General features: G+C 46.5%; 1 long non-coding RNA gene and 1 pseudogene across 4 annotated transcripts; both read right to left on the bottom strand.

Annotated features, from left to right (window-relative positions):
• Positions 1 to 5,348: 5,348 nt before the first annotated feature.
• Positions 5,349 to 7,490, bottom strand: LOC147621655 (uncharacterized). Of its 4 annotated transcripts, XR_015269868.1 has the most exons (4): positions 6,922 to 7,487; positions 6,690 to 6,824; positions 6,073 to 6,582; positions 5,349 to 5,886 (listed from the first exon to the last, which is right to left on the bottom strand). It is a non-coding gene; the product is annotated as an uncharacterized LOC147621655 (long non-coding RNA). The 4 variants fall into 4 exon arrangements; XR_015269869.1 differs by having other exon boundaries at positions 5,349 to 6,582; positions 6,690 to 6,821; positions 6,922 to 7,490; XR_015269867.1 differs by having other exon boundaries at positions 5,349 to 6,582; positions 6,690 to 6,829; positions 6,922 to 7,489.
• A 3,335-nt stretch (positions 7,491 to 10,825) lies between these two features.
• Positions 10,826 to 10,858, bottom strand: part of LOC147621654 (5S ribosomal RNA) — a 120-nt pseudogene continuing 87 nt past the window's right edge.

Here is a 10,858-nt window from a genome sequence, read left to right as displayed (position 1 = left end):
TATTATTAAAAAAATAGGACAAATCTTAATGTTACCATTCTTCAAGATTGGCTCCATGTATTGTTCTTGCTAGATTTTGTTGATGAGTGCTATTACCATAATTTTGAAGTCTTTCCAAAAATAGATCATTAGGAATCACACTAGGGACTCTTTGTTAGGTAATGTGGATATTGAGATTGTTATGAATGATTTTGAGGAGGTAGTTGCTTCAACACCCACTCCACAGTTATCATGAAAATAGTCTCTTACAATGCAAGGGGGCTAAACTGCCCGGACAAACTTAAGGTGACTTAAGGTGATTTGGACTTGGATTTTGCAGTTGGACCTAGATGTTTTCTATCTTCAGGAGCACCGACTCTCTCCTACTAAGGTGCTTGTTTCTTTTTGTCAGGATGTGGTGGGCAGCTCTAGCATTCTCACTATTGTTAAGAATGCACTTTTGCCATCTATGCACTTTAATGATCCCTCTAGTAGATGGTTAATTATCTCTTTAAAATCTAACTTTGGTCCCCTCCATATTGCTAGCGTTTATGGGTTTGCTGTTGCTTCACCAAGAGGGCAGTTGTGGTGTACCTTATCTCAACAGGCTGCATGGTCTGGTTTGTTATGTGGTGACATTAACATGGTTTGCTCTCATCATGATTTAGCTACTGGTTTTGCACAAATCATGCCTAGTGAATGCATTCATTGGGATGCTCTTAAGGATCACTTGGGGCTTGTTGACTTATGGAATCAGGTTCACGGTACTACTTATGGGTATTCTTATCATTTAGCTTCCCACAATTGTGCTTGGGGCTTGTGGACTTATGGAATCAAGTTCATGGTACTACTTATGGAACTAGGTTCATGAACACATTCATTGTATTGCTCTTTGGGATCACTTGGGGCTTGTGGACTTATGGAATCAGGTTCATGGTACTACTTATGGGTATTCCTATCATTTAGCTTCCCACAGTCGTGCTTGGGCAAGATTGGATAGAATGTATGCTTCAAATGTGGATTGTTGGCTACCTCCTTCATGTGTTATTTCAGTCCAGTATGCAGCTCATCGGTTGGATCACTTTCCTATCATTCCTACTTTGTCTTGCTTTCATTGACAAGTATGTATGCATGGGCTTTGTGTGAAAAGGCCATTCATGATCAATAATAGGAATTTGGGGAACCCTTTGTTTAAATCGGCTATTTTCTAATGTATTGCAAATTTGGTTACCACTGATGCATCCTTGTTATATAAATGGGAATCTCTTATGCATGGTTTTCAGCAAAGTATTTGGTCTTGTGGTAAAGCTATGACAACTCATAACAACCAGCATAATTTGTTGGCACAATCTTAATTGGATAGGTTAAGACTTCAAGGCAATAATGGGTCTCTCTCACCGAAAGATGAAGAACAGATTAAACAAAGTGTTCAAGTTTTACAAGATGCGGATAAAGAAGCAACATGTAAAGCTTATTTCTTGTCTAGAAAGCTTGCTTTCTTTGATGCTCATTGTATTTCAAGGGAATTCTTTGCAAGATTTAAAGGTACAAAGAGAAACTTATCTTTCATGACAAAGCTTGTTCTTGAAAATGGAGATTTTATTACGTCAGGAACTCAAATGGCAAGGGTTCTAGTGGACTACTTTAGTAATATTTTGGATGATAAACCTCTTATGTCAACAACACAATCTAATGTTGTTCATACTTTGCTTCCTTGCATTGAGTCCTCCACTGCTAATAACAGACTTAAAAATCCCTTCTCTTGTGGAGATTTGCATTATGCTCTATCTACATCAGGGAATGAAAAGACACTTGGTCTTGCTGGTGGACTAGATATCAAGGTGTATTTCATGGACAACTCTTGTTTACGGCCGATGTTCCCTGGGATATTACTCGAATGAAGCTTCTTGAGGATGCATATATTATTTCTGATAACAAATGGCAGAGGAAAGTGTTGAGAGTAATACCCTCACAGGTATTACTCTGGATTTTGTAGCTCGGATTTTGGAAGGAATATAAGAGCTATTTTTCAAAAAATAAAAAATAAAAAAATCACGCGCACACACACACATAGCTGCATGTATGTATGCATGTATGTATGTATGTATGTATACACACACACACACACAGGTGCATATATGTAGGTGAGTACAGTGTGAGTGCATATATGTACGTGAGTGCAATTTGAGTGCATATAAATATAAATAAAAGGTGTGTGTGTGTGTGTGTGTGTGTGTGTGTGTACATACATACATACTTCTACTTATTGTAGCAATTTTGGTATCAAGTAGGGATGAAAATGTAATGCAAAAAAGCATGTCAACTCTACTTTTCTTTCTTGCAAAGAAAGACAATCACATTATTGTAAAGAGAGACAAAACGGATAAGGTTCCTCTAGGGAGGATTACACTTTACTAAGATTTAGGAACACTAAGACATAAGCCAAATCCTTTTCTTTCCACATAGCTGGAGACTTCAGCTTTTAGCTACCTCTTAAACTAGCAATTATATTACTTCGTAGTAACCATTACATACTGCTACTTAATGGGCCTCCCCTTTAAGGGGATAAAATAAGATGTACCATACAGGTTTATGACAAAATGAATTCGTAACTCTCAAAAGTAATGACATATAGTTAAAACTTTAAGTGAATTATGTAAACTGTCAAAACTAAGGGCTTCATGAGTTTAACCAACCTACAACTTATTGAGTGTAACTGACCACAATAGCCTCTTTAATATTTATGTGTGCGTGCACGTGCACGTGCACGCTCAACTACCCATTCTCTGAAGGTGTGCCAGTGTTAGCCAGTTTCCTCTTGCTGCACAAAATCGTGTAAAAGCATTGGAAATGAACTTGCCACCTTTATCATCCCTAATCTTCACTGGTTTATCTAAATCCTTTTTTACCATGGCATGCCACTCTTTGAAATGAAAGAAAATGGTCTTCTGCGATAAGAAAATTAGAAATACACCCAAGTAAGCCTGCCATAGTCATCTACACAAATCAGTGTGAAGCACCTCGAGAGGTGCCAAAGCCCACCTGGTAGCCCAAGGCTCTTGATGTTGCTTGCCACCACAGATACACGAACTACATTGACCGTGCTTGGCAAGCCAATCACCATCCAGTCCTAAAAAGCTCGAAGCAACGCATTCACATTCAAGTGACCATATCAATAGTGCCACAAATCACTGATAGAAATACCTGTAAGGGAAGATACATAAGAGAGTTTGTAGATACCATGGTGCACTCTACCACTCCATACGACTTGACTTATGGTGATGTCCCTGATAGCAACAGAATGATCATCAAACTCAACCCGCTTGCTCGTCTTGCGCACCTCATGCACTGACAAGAGATGAAAACCCAGAGATGAAATATACAGAACTCGAGAGGAATGTTTCCCCCCTTTGCCCATCAAGAACTATCTCCATCCTGCCCTCACTATGGATCAGTATGGTGGATTTATTACCGATAAAGATATCACTTGGATGTCTTGTGAGATCCTGTAGCAAATCTTAGGAAGGGGTTATGTGGCGGGAAGTACAACTGTCGAGAATCCATTCTCGAGTATCGTTCATGATGACGTCCTTGCTCAAAGATGAAGAAGCACCAATGTCAAGCATCTCCCAACTGCACAAATGCTACGGTTTTGACAGCTGTTGCTAAGGACTTGGCACTCTGCTGAGGGCGTTTTTGCGAATAGTGACCTTTCCTGCCACAATGGACCTGCCTCTTGGCCTTCACCGCCTCTAATCAACAAAGAATAAAAGGCTGAATACTTGGAAGACAAATGAGAGAGCAGTGTGATGGCCATGTCCTCCAAAGAGAGACCTCCTTTCCCACCTGAAGGACCTCCTGCTGAAGTGCCTGTAGCTTGTTGATGTGTTCATGCATCGTCAACACCCCCATCATGGCTTCCAAGGAAACCCGCTTCATCAGAGAGACTCGATTGTACAGTGAGGACAGATGCTCGCATATCACTCGCACTATGCTTGATGTGGTAGATCACTTGGGTGCAATTGAGGAAGATAAAGGAACGAACACGGGCATCAACACGATCCCACAACTGCTTTTGCTTCTCGTTCTTGTTGTACAAGCAGTGAAATCCCCTCCTAGTCCATATCTGGCCGTGGAACACCAATCGTGATGAAGTCACAAGTCATAAGACTCCAAGACTAACTCCATCATCACCTTCTAGATGCCATAGTTGTTCCCATCGACTTGGCAATCGATGGGGAACGTCGAACTTCTGGGTAGCTCCTGAAGATGACCCCTTCCCTTCTACCATGTCAAGAAGTCACGTAGTGTGAAGGGGACGGTGGGAAAAAGATGAAGAAAAGGCTGCAACCAACTGCAAGGTTGCTTCCAGCAATGACAGCCACCTTCTACCTGCTCCTCCAAGTCCCGAACATCCCGAAACTTCCTCCAATCAGCACCGTGAAAATCTGTCCACCAAGATCTCTCTCTCTATCTCAAAGGTATCACACTCGAGCTCTGATACCATGTCAAGATGTGCAGCGGAAAATAACAGAAAACTGAAATAGCCAAGAGAGAGGAGAAGATGAACAACAAAGACAAGATCTGCCTGAAAACAACTGCTGAACTGCACAGCTCCAATCACAAGTGGAGGGCAGCTCCAATCAGAGGTGAGAAGACTGCACCACAACTGCTGCAGAGGGGGGCACCTCAAGCTGGAGGAGGAGAACTGCTGCTCTGAAGTGTACAGAAAATGGGGGAGGGGGACCCCTTATATAGGCAGCCAGCCCCCAGGTAGGGGGGGGCGACCAAATCTGGCCTGGTCGGCCACAGCCAGGAGCTGGTAGCCCAACCTGGCAGTAAACCTCACAATGGGCGGGCACACCCACAACACTGGCCCTCTCTCACCCAATGGTACATACAGGAGGTGCACAGGTGCACAGGTTTCCAACAAACCAAATCGAGGTGATCAAAGAAGACACCAAAGGCCATCAGAGGGATCAACAGAATGATGCAGACAAAGAGCCCAGGGGAATGAGGTGCTCTATGGCAGATTTGGTGCTCACAATCCAACCATGTCTGGATTCTGGACCTTCTGGGCAAATGCAAGTCATTATCGTGGAATGGAAACATACTTCAAATGCATCTTCAGCTTCCACGAAATTCCTACAGTTCTCATGAAATGCTTCATTTGGACAACTTGCTCGTGTGAGCAGCTGAGACAAATGGAAAACGGAAACGAACGTATGTATGCATGTATATGTATATGTTTATCTCACACACACACATTTTTCGGTACATAAGTCATCAAAAACCAATCAAATGTAACAATCTATGCACATAGAGAGCCAAAGGCAACAATCAAGATTGCATGCTACATACAATGCTCAATACCAAAAAGACATCTCATTGTCACATCAATACAGGAAAAATATTCGATGATAGGACACATGTTTGTTGTGCGATGTTAATGAACTATAAAACTATAGTGATAAGTAGCATGTGCCATTGATTCATAAATACAACGTAAAAGACTTAAGTGCATCAAAAATAGTGCCCATGAGTTCTTTTTCTGGGCCCTTTTTTTTTTTTTTTTTTGGCTGGGGTACTGGTGTGCATCCTAACTGTCCAATGGACGTACTGTTCAGCAGTGTCTGTGAACATTAAATCTTTCTAGTAAAGGCCTGCAAAACAAGATGATAAAAGCAAATGTGACCATTGTCCTGGTGGTGGCATTGAAGCAGAGCTTAAACTCATTAACTCTGTTCAGCAGTGTCTGTGAACATTAAATCTTTCTAGTAAAGGCCTGCAAAACAAGATGATAAAAGCAAATGTGACCATTGTCCTGGTGGTGGCATTGAAGCAGAGCTTAAACTCATTAACTCTGTTCAGCAGTGTCTGTGAACATTAAATCTTTCTAGTAAAGGCCTGCAAAACAAGATGATAAAAGCAAATGTGACCATTGTCCTGGTGGTGGCATTGAAGCAGAGCTTAAACTCATTAACTCTGTGTTCACATTCCTTCCTATGTAAGGAGAATTTAAAAGCAAGACAATATAAAAGATCTGCATATAAATCGAAGAACCCTGGTCTGTAAGCAAAAAGTAATACCCACCCTGGAGCCTATATGTCATCCATTCTGGCAGCTATGAAACTTCTCCACAATGTGCCATAAGTGGTGGTCTCGAATCAACTTCTCATGATGATTCAAATATTCCATGAGAGCCCCCAGCATGTAGTCAGATGGCCAGCTTCTTACGTGCGAGAGAATGGGTAACGCATCCTTGACATAATTCAATACCCACAGGGGATGATTGACACTAGTAGCTATGTTAAAATTGGATTCAGCGCTTGAAGTCAAACGATCATCAAAGTTCCCACGGATATGAACACCATACAACTTCAGAGGCTCATCAAATGATGCAACTGGTCCACCTGAGCTGCCACAGGTGGTACTAGCTCTAAATTTCAGGAGATATTCGTTGGCTCCAATCACATCCCCCACACTGATTGACATTCGATCAGGAACCAAGCACTGTTGATTCATCAGCACTGTCATAAGTGTTGCCTTTGTGCTCTGTACTACTCCATATTTTGCAAAGCAACTCAACTTCACGAACAGCACCTACATTTAGGATCTAGGAAAATGCTTAGAAAAGAGGGCTTTACATTCCATACCTACTGTTAAACACTGAAATGATAGTTTTACGCACAAACAAGGGCATGGTTTACCTGGGTACTGGAGGTAATAGATTAGCTTGTCAGACTCTACGTCTGGCACCTCACATGTGGGCACATACCACCATTGCGTATTTGGATGTTCAATGCGACGCTCAGGCCAAACATCACCATAGCAATCTGCACCTACTGTACTGGAGGTAATAGATTAGTTTGTTTACAATCTGGAAATTTGAAGAGTGTGTGTGTGTGTAGTGGGGGGGGGGGGGGGGGGGGGGTAACATACATTCACATCAAGTGCACCCAGGGCATGTCCTGAGGATGCAAATGCAACAATGTGAGATCCGTCCCATGGCTGGTCCACCAACTCTCCCACTTGGCCGACAAGCTCCAGTAGAATGTCATTGAAATCCCCCAGATCGGATCGTTTCACAGGAGGGCTCAATGCAAATGCAGAAGCACGGCCACTGCAGGAGCTCAATGCCATAATCTCTGTTCCATGAAACCTCTGCTGATTTTGAAAAAGTGTACTCATAGCAGAGGTTTCATGGAGCAAAGATTATGGACAAACTCATCACATAAAAAAGTGCAGTTTATAACTTCAGTAGTCATCCAAGTTCCAAGTTCCCCCCGTCCATACGAAAGAGGGACAAATGTTCCAAGTTCCCCCCGTCCATACGAAAGAGGCTAGAGGTGGGGACCTGAAAATCTCAGGGGCGCGCTCTACCGCTGAGCTAATAGCCCATCACGCAGGTCCCCCATACCCCTGGGTAGCAGGGATAGGGGGGGCCTGCATGCAACGAAACGGGGGTAACCCAACCCCCCAGATCCCAGCGCCGCCCCCCCTCCCCCCTCTCTCTCTCTCTCTCTCTCTCTCACACACACACACACACACACACAGCAAGCTTTGTTGATTACCATACATACACGCACTCAGGCACAGGCATTTCTTACCCGAATGAAGATGAAATCCATATTTTCTTGAAATCTGCGTCCTTATATAATAATATAATATATATATTATATAATAATATATATTATATATATTATATTATATCATAATTATATATATATATATTTATTTATTTTAAGGGGGCTTCGACCCTTATGCTAACCGAGCTCTGGGATGCTTTTGGTGCTTGCTTTTTCCCAGCTCTCATATCTACTTGGCGTCCTTCAATGAAAGGCATTTTTTCTTTATTTATTTTTTAACTTTCCCCTAGCTTAGTGCTCAATACCCTTGAGATGCTAGTTTCTTGGTAAAGTACTGACTCTCTCTCAATAGAGATTATGGCATGTGTAGTAACCAAGAGGGTGGTTTAGGGAATGTCTCGCTGCACTCTCTCTCTCTCTCTCTCTCTCTCTCTCACACACACACACACTAGAGACTAGACAGAGAGTGAATGATATCTTCAATTATCCTCAATTGGACTCAATTGATATCAATTAGGCTCAAATTGAAGCCAATCAACATCATTTAGACTCAATTGATGTCAATTAATGGCAATTGAGCCTAATTGAGCCTAATTGATGTCAATTGAGCCTAATTGGACTTGATTGATTCAATTGACTTCAATTTGAGTCCAATTGAGCCAAAGTGGTATCAATTGAGTACAATTGGACTTGATTAATGTCAATTGACTTCCATTTGACTCTAATTGATATCAATTGATTCCAATTGAGACTAATCTGTATCCATTGAGTCCAATTAATGTCCACTTTGTTCCACTGTGTAAATGGATACTAATTAGACCTAATCAAGTCTAATTGATATCAATTAGACTTGATTCCAATTGGACTCGATTAGTATCAATTGAGTCCAATTGATGTCCAATTAGTGTCAATTTAGTATCAATTGAGTCCAATTGATGTCCAATTAGTGTCAATTTAGTTCACAATTTGTGTCAATTGGACTCACATAATTTCCAAATGAGCTCAATTGAGTCCAATTTGGTCCAATTGGTGCCAAATGGCATTAATTGAGTCCAAAAAATGTCCAATTGGTGTCCCATTGGTGTGAATTGAGCTCAATTAACGTCAATTTGTGTCCCATTGGTATCAATTGACGCTCAATTGACATCAATTGAGCCCAATTATCTTCTAATTGGTGTCCATTTACATCGATTGAGCTCAATTGACATCAATTGGTGTCAATTGACACTAATTGACATCAATTAAGCTCAACTGACTTTCGATTGGTGTCAATTGGAGTGAATTAGTGTCTAATTAGTATCAATTGATGGTTGATTTCAATTGGTATCAATTGAGTCTATTTAGATCCAATTAAGTCCAACTAGTATCCAATTAGTATCAATTAATTATAACTGACATCAATTAAGACCATTTGGTATCTAATTGGTATAAATTAGGCTAAATTAAGCATAATTGGTATCAAATGAGCTCAATTGATGTCAATTATATCCAATAGATGTCAATTGAGTGCAATCAATGTTAATTAACCTCAATCTTTTTTGAGGGATAGGTGTAGGTTTTATTGCTTCCAATCATGAGAGTATGGCTTTGTTATTATACCCGATTTCATTGGCTTAGTTTTGATACTAGGGAGCACTTAATCCTACATTTACTGACCATGTAACATTTGACTACATTTAACGTAACTGGTCTGATAACTACTTAGTTTTGATGTGTGTAACATGCGGGGTGTTCGGGCACGACACCGCGGGGGCGGCCAGGGGGCACGGCACTGTGGGGCACGACACGAGGCCACGGCTCCGCGGGGGGCCGGTGGGCACGGCTCCACAGGGGGGCCGAGGGGGGGCACGGCACCGCGGTGTGAGGCCACGGCTCCGCGAGACGGGTGCTCGGGGGGGCACGGCACCGGGGTGTGAGGGCATGGCTCCGGGGGGGGCTTTGGGCACGGCACCGCGGGGGGGCGGGGGGGGTGAGGGCACGGCTCCCAGGAGACGGCACCGCGGGGGCCCGGGGGGCGTGAGGGCACGGCTCCGAGGGGGGGCTTCAGGCACGGCACCGCGGGGGCTGGGGGTTGTGAGGGCACGTGGTCCGGGGGGCGGGGGGGCAAGGGGCATGACACGGCTCCGAGGAGGCGGGCGGGGGGGTGTTCCGACACGGCACCGCAGGGGCCGGGGGGTGAGGGCACGGGGTCCGAGGGGCGAGCGGGGGGGTGTTCGGGCGGCACGGCACTGCGGGAGCCGGGGGCCGTGAAGGCACGGCACCGCGGGGGCCGCAGGGGGGGCGTGAGGGCACGGCTCGGGGGGTGTTCGGGCACGGCACCGCGGGGGCCGAGGGGAGCGTGAGGGCACGGCACCGCGGGGGGGGGGGGGGGGGGCAGGGGGGCACGGCTCCGGGGGGCTCGGCGGGCGTGAGGGCACGACGGGCGGGGGGTGTTCCGACAGCACGGCACCGCGGGGGGGGCGTGAGGGCACGACGTCCCGGCGGGGGGTGTTTGGGCACGGCACCGTGGGGGGCTGGCGGGCGTGAGGGCATGGCTCCGGGGGGAGCGGGGGGTGTTCAGGCACAGCACCGTGGGGGCCAAGTGTGCGTGAGGGCATGGCACGCGGGGGGCGGGCCGGGGGGGCATGAGGGCAAGGCTCCGGGAGACCAGGCGAGGGGGCGTGAGGGCGCGCAACGTGGTGCGCGAGACCACGGCTCCACGGGGGGGCTGGGGGTTGGGGTGAGGGCACGGCACGCGGGGGGCGAGCCGAGAGGTGTTCGGGCACGGCACCGCAGGGGGTGGGCCGAGGGCTGTTCGGGCTCGGCACCGCGGGGGGCCGGCGGAGCATGACGCCACGGCACGCGGCGGTGGGTAGAGGGGGCGTGAAGGGCACGGCTCCGAGGGGGTGGGTCGGGGGCCATGAAGGGCATGGCTCCGGGGGCAGGGGGCATGAAGGGCATGGCACGTGGGGGCGGGGGGGCGTGAGCATGGCACGCAGGGGGTCGGGGGGGGGAGGGGCACGTGAGGGCACGGCACGCAGGGGGCGAGCCGAGAGGTGTTCGGGCACCGCACGGCGGGGGGGCGGGCCGAGGGCAGTTTGGGCACGGCATCGCGGGGGGCCGACGGAGCGTGACGCCACGGCACGCGGCGGCGGGTCGAGGGGGCGTGGTGGGCATGGCTTTGAGGGGGCGGGGGGGCGTGAAGGGCACGGCACCTGGGGGGCGGGGGGGCGTGACAGCACGGCTTCGGGGGGCATAGTGATGCTTCGGCCCAAAAAAGGGCGCAACACCAGGACTTCCCGGGAGGTCAC

This window comes from Cibotium barometz, chromosome 30, assembly GCF_041138505.1.
Source record: "Cibotium barometz isolate CiBa-2024 chromosome 30, ASM4113850v1, whole genome shotgun sequence".
Lineage (NCBI taxonomy): Eukaryota > Viridiplantae > Streptophyta > Polypodiopsida > Cyatheales > Cibotiaceae > Cibotium > Cibotium barometz.
The sequence above is the reverse complement of the archived record's forward strand: the minus strand, read 5'-3'. Positions and strand labels throughout refer to the sequence as shown.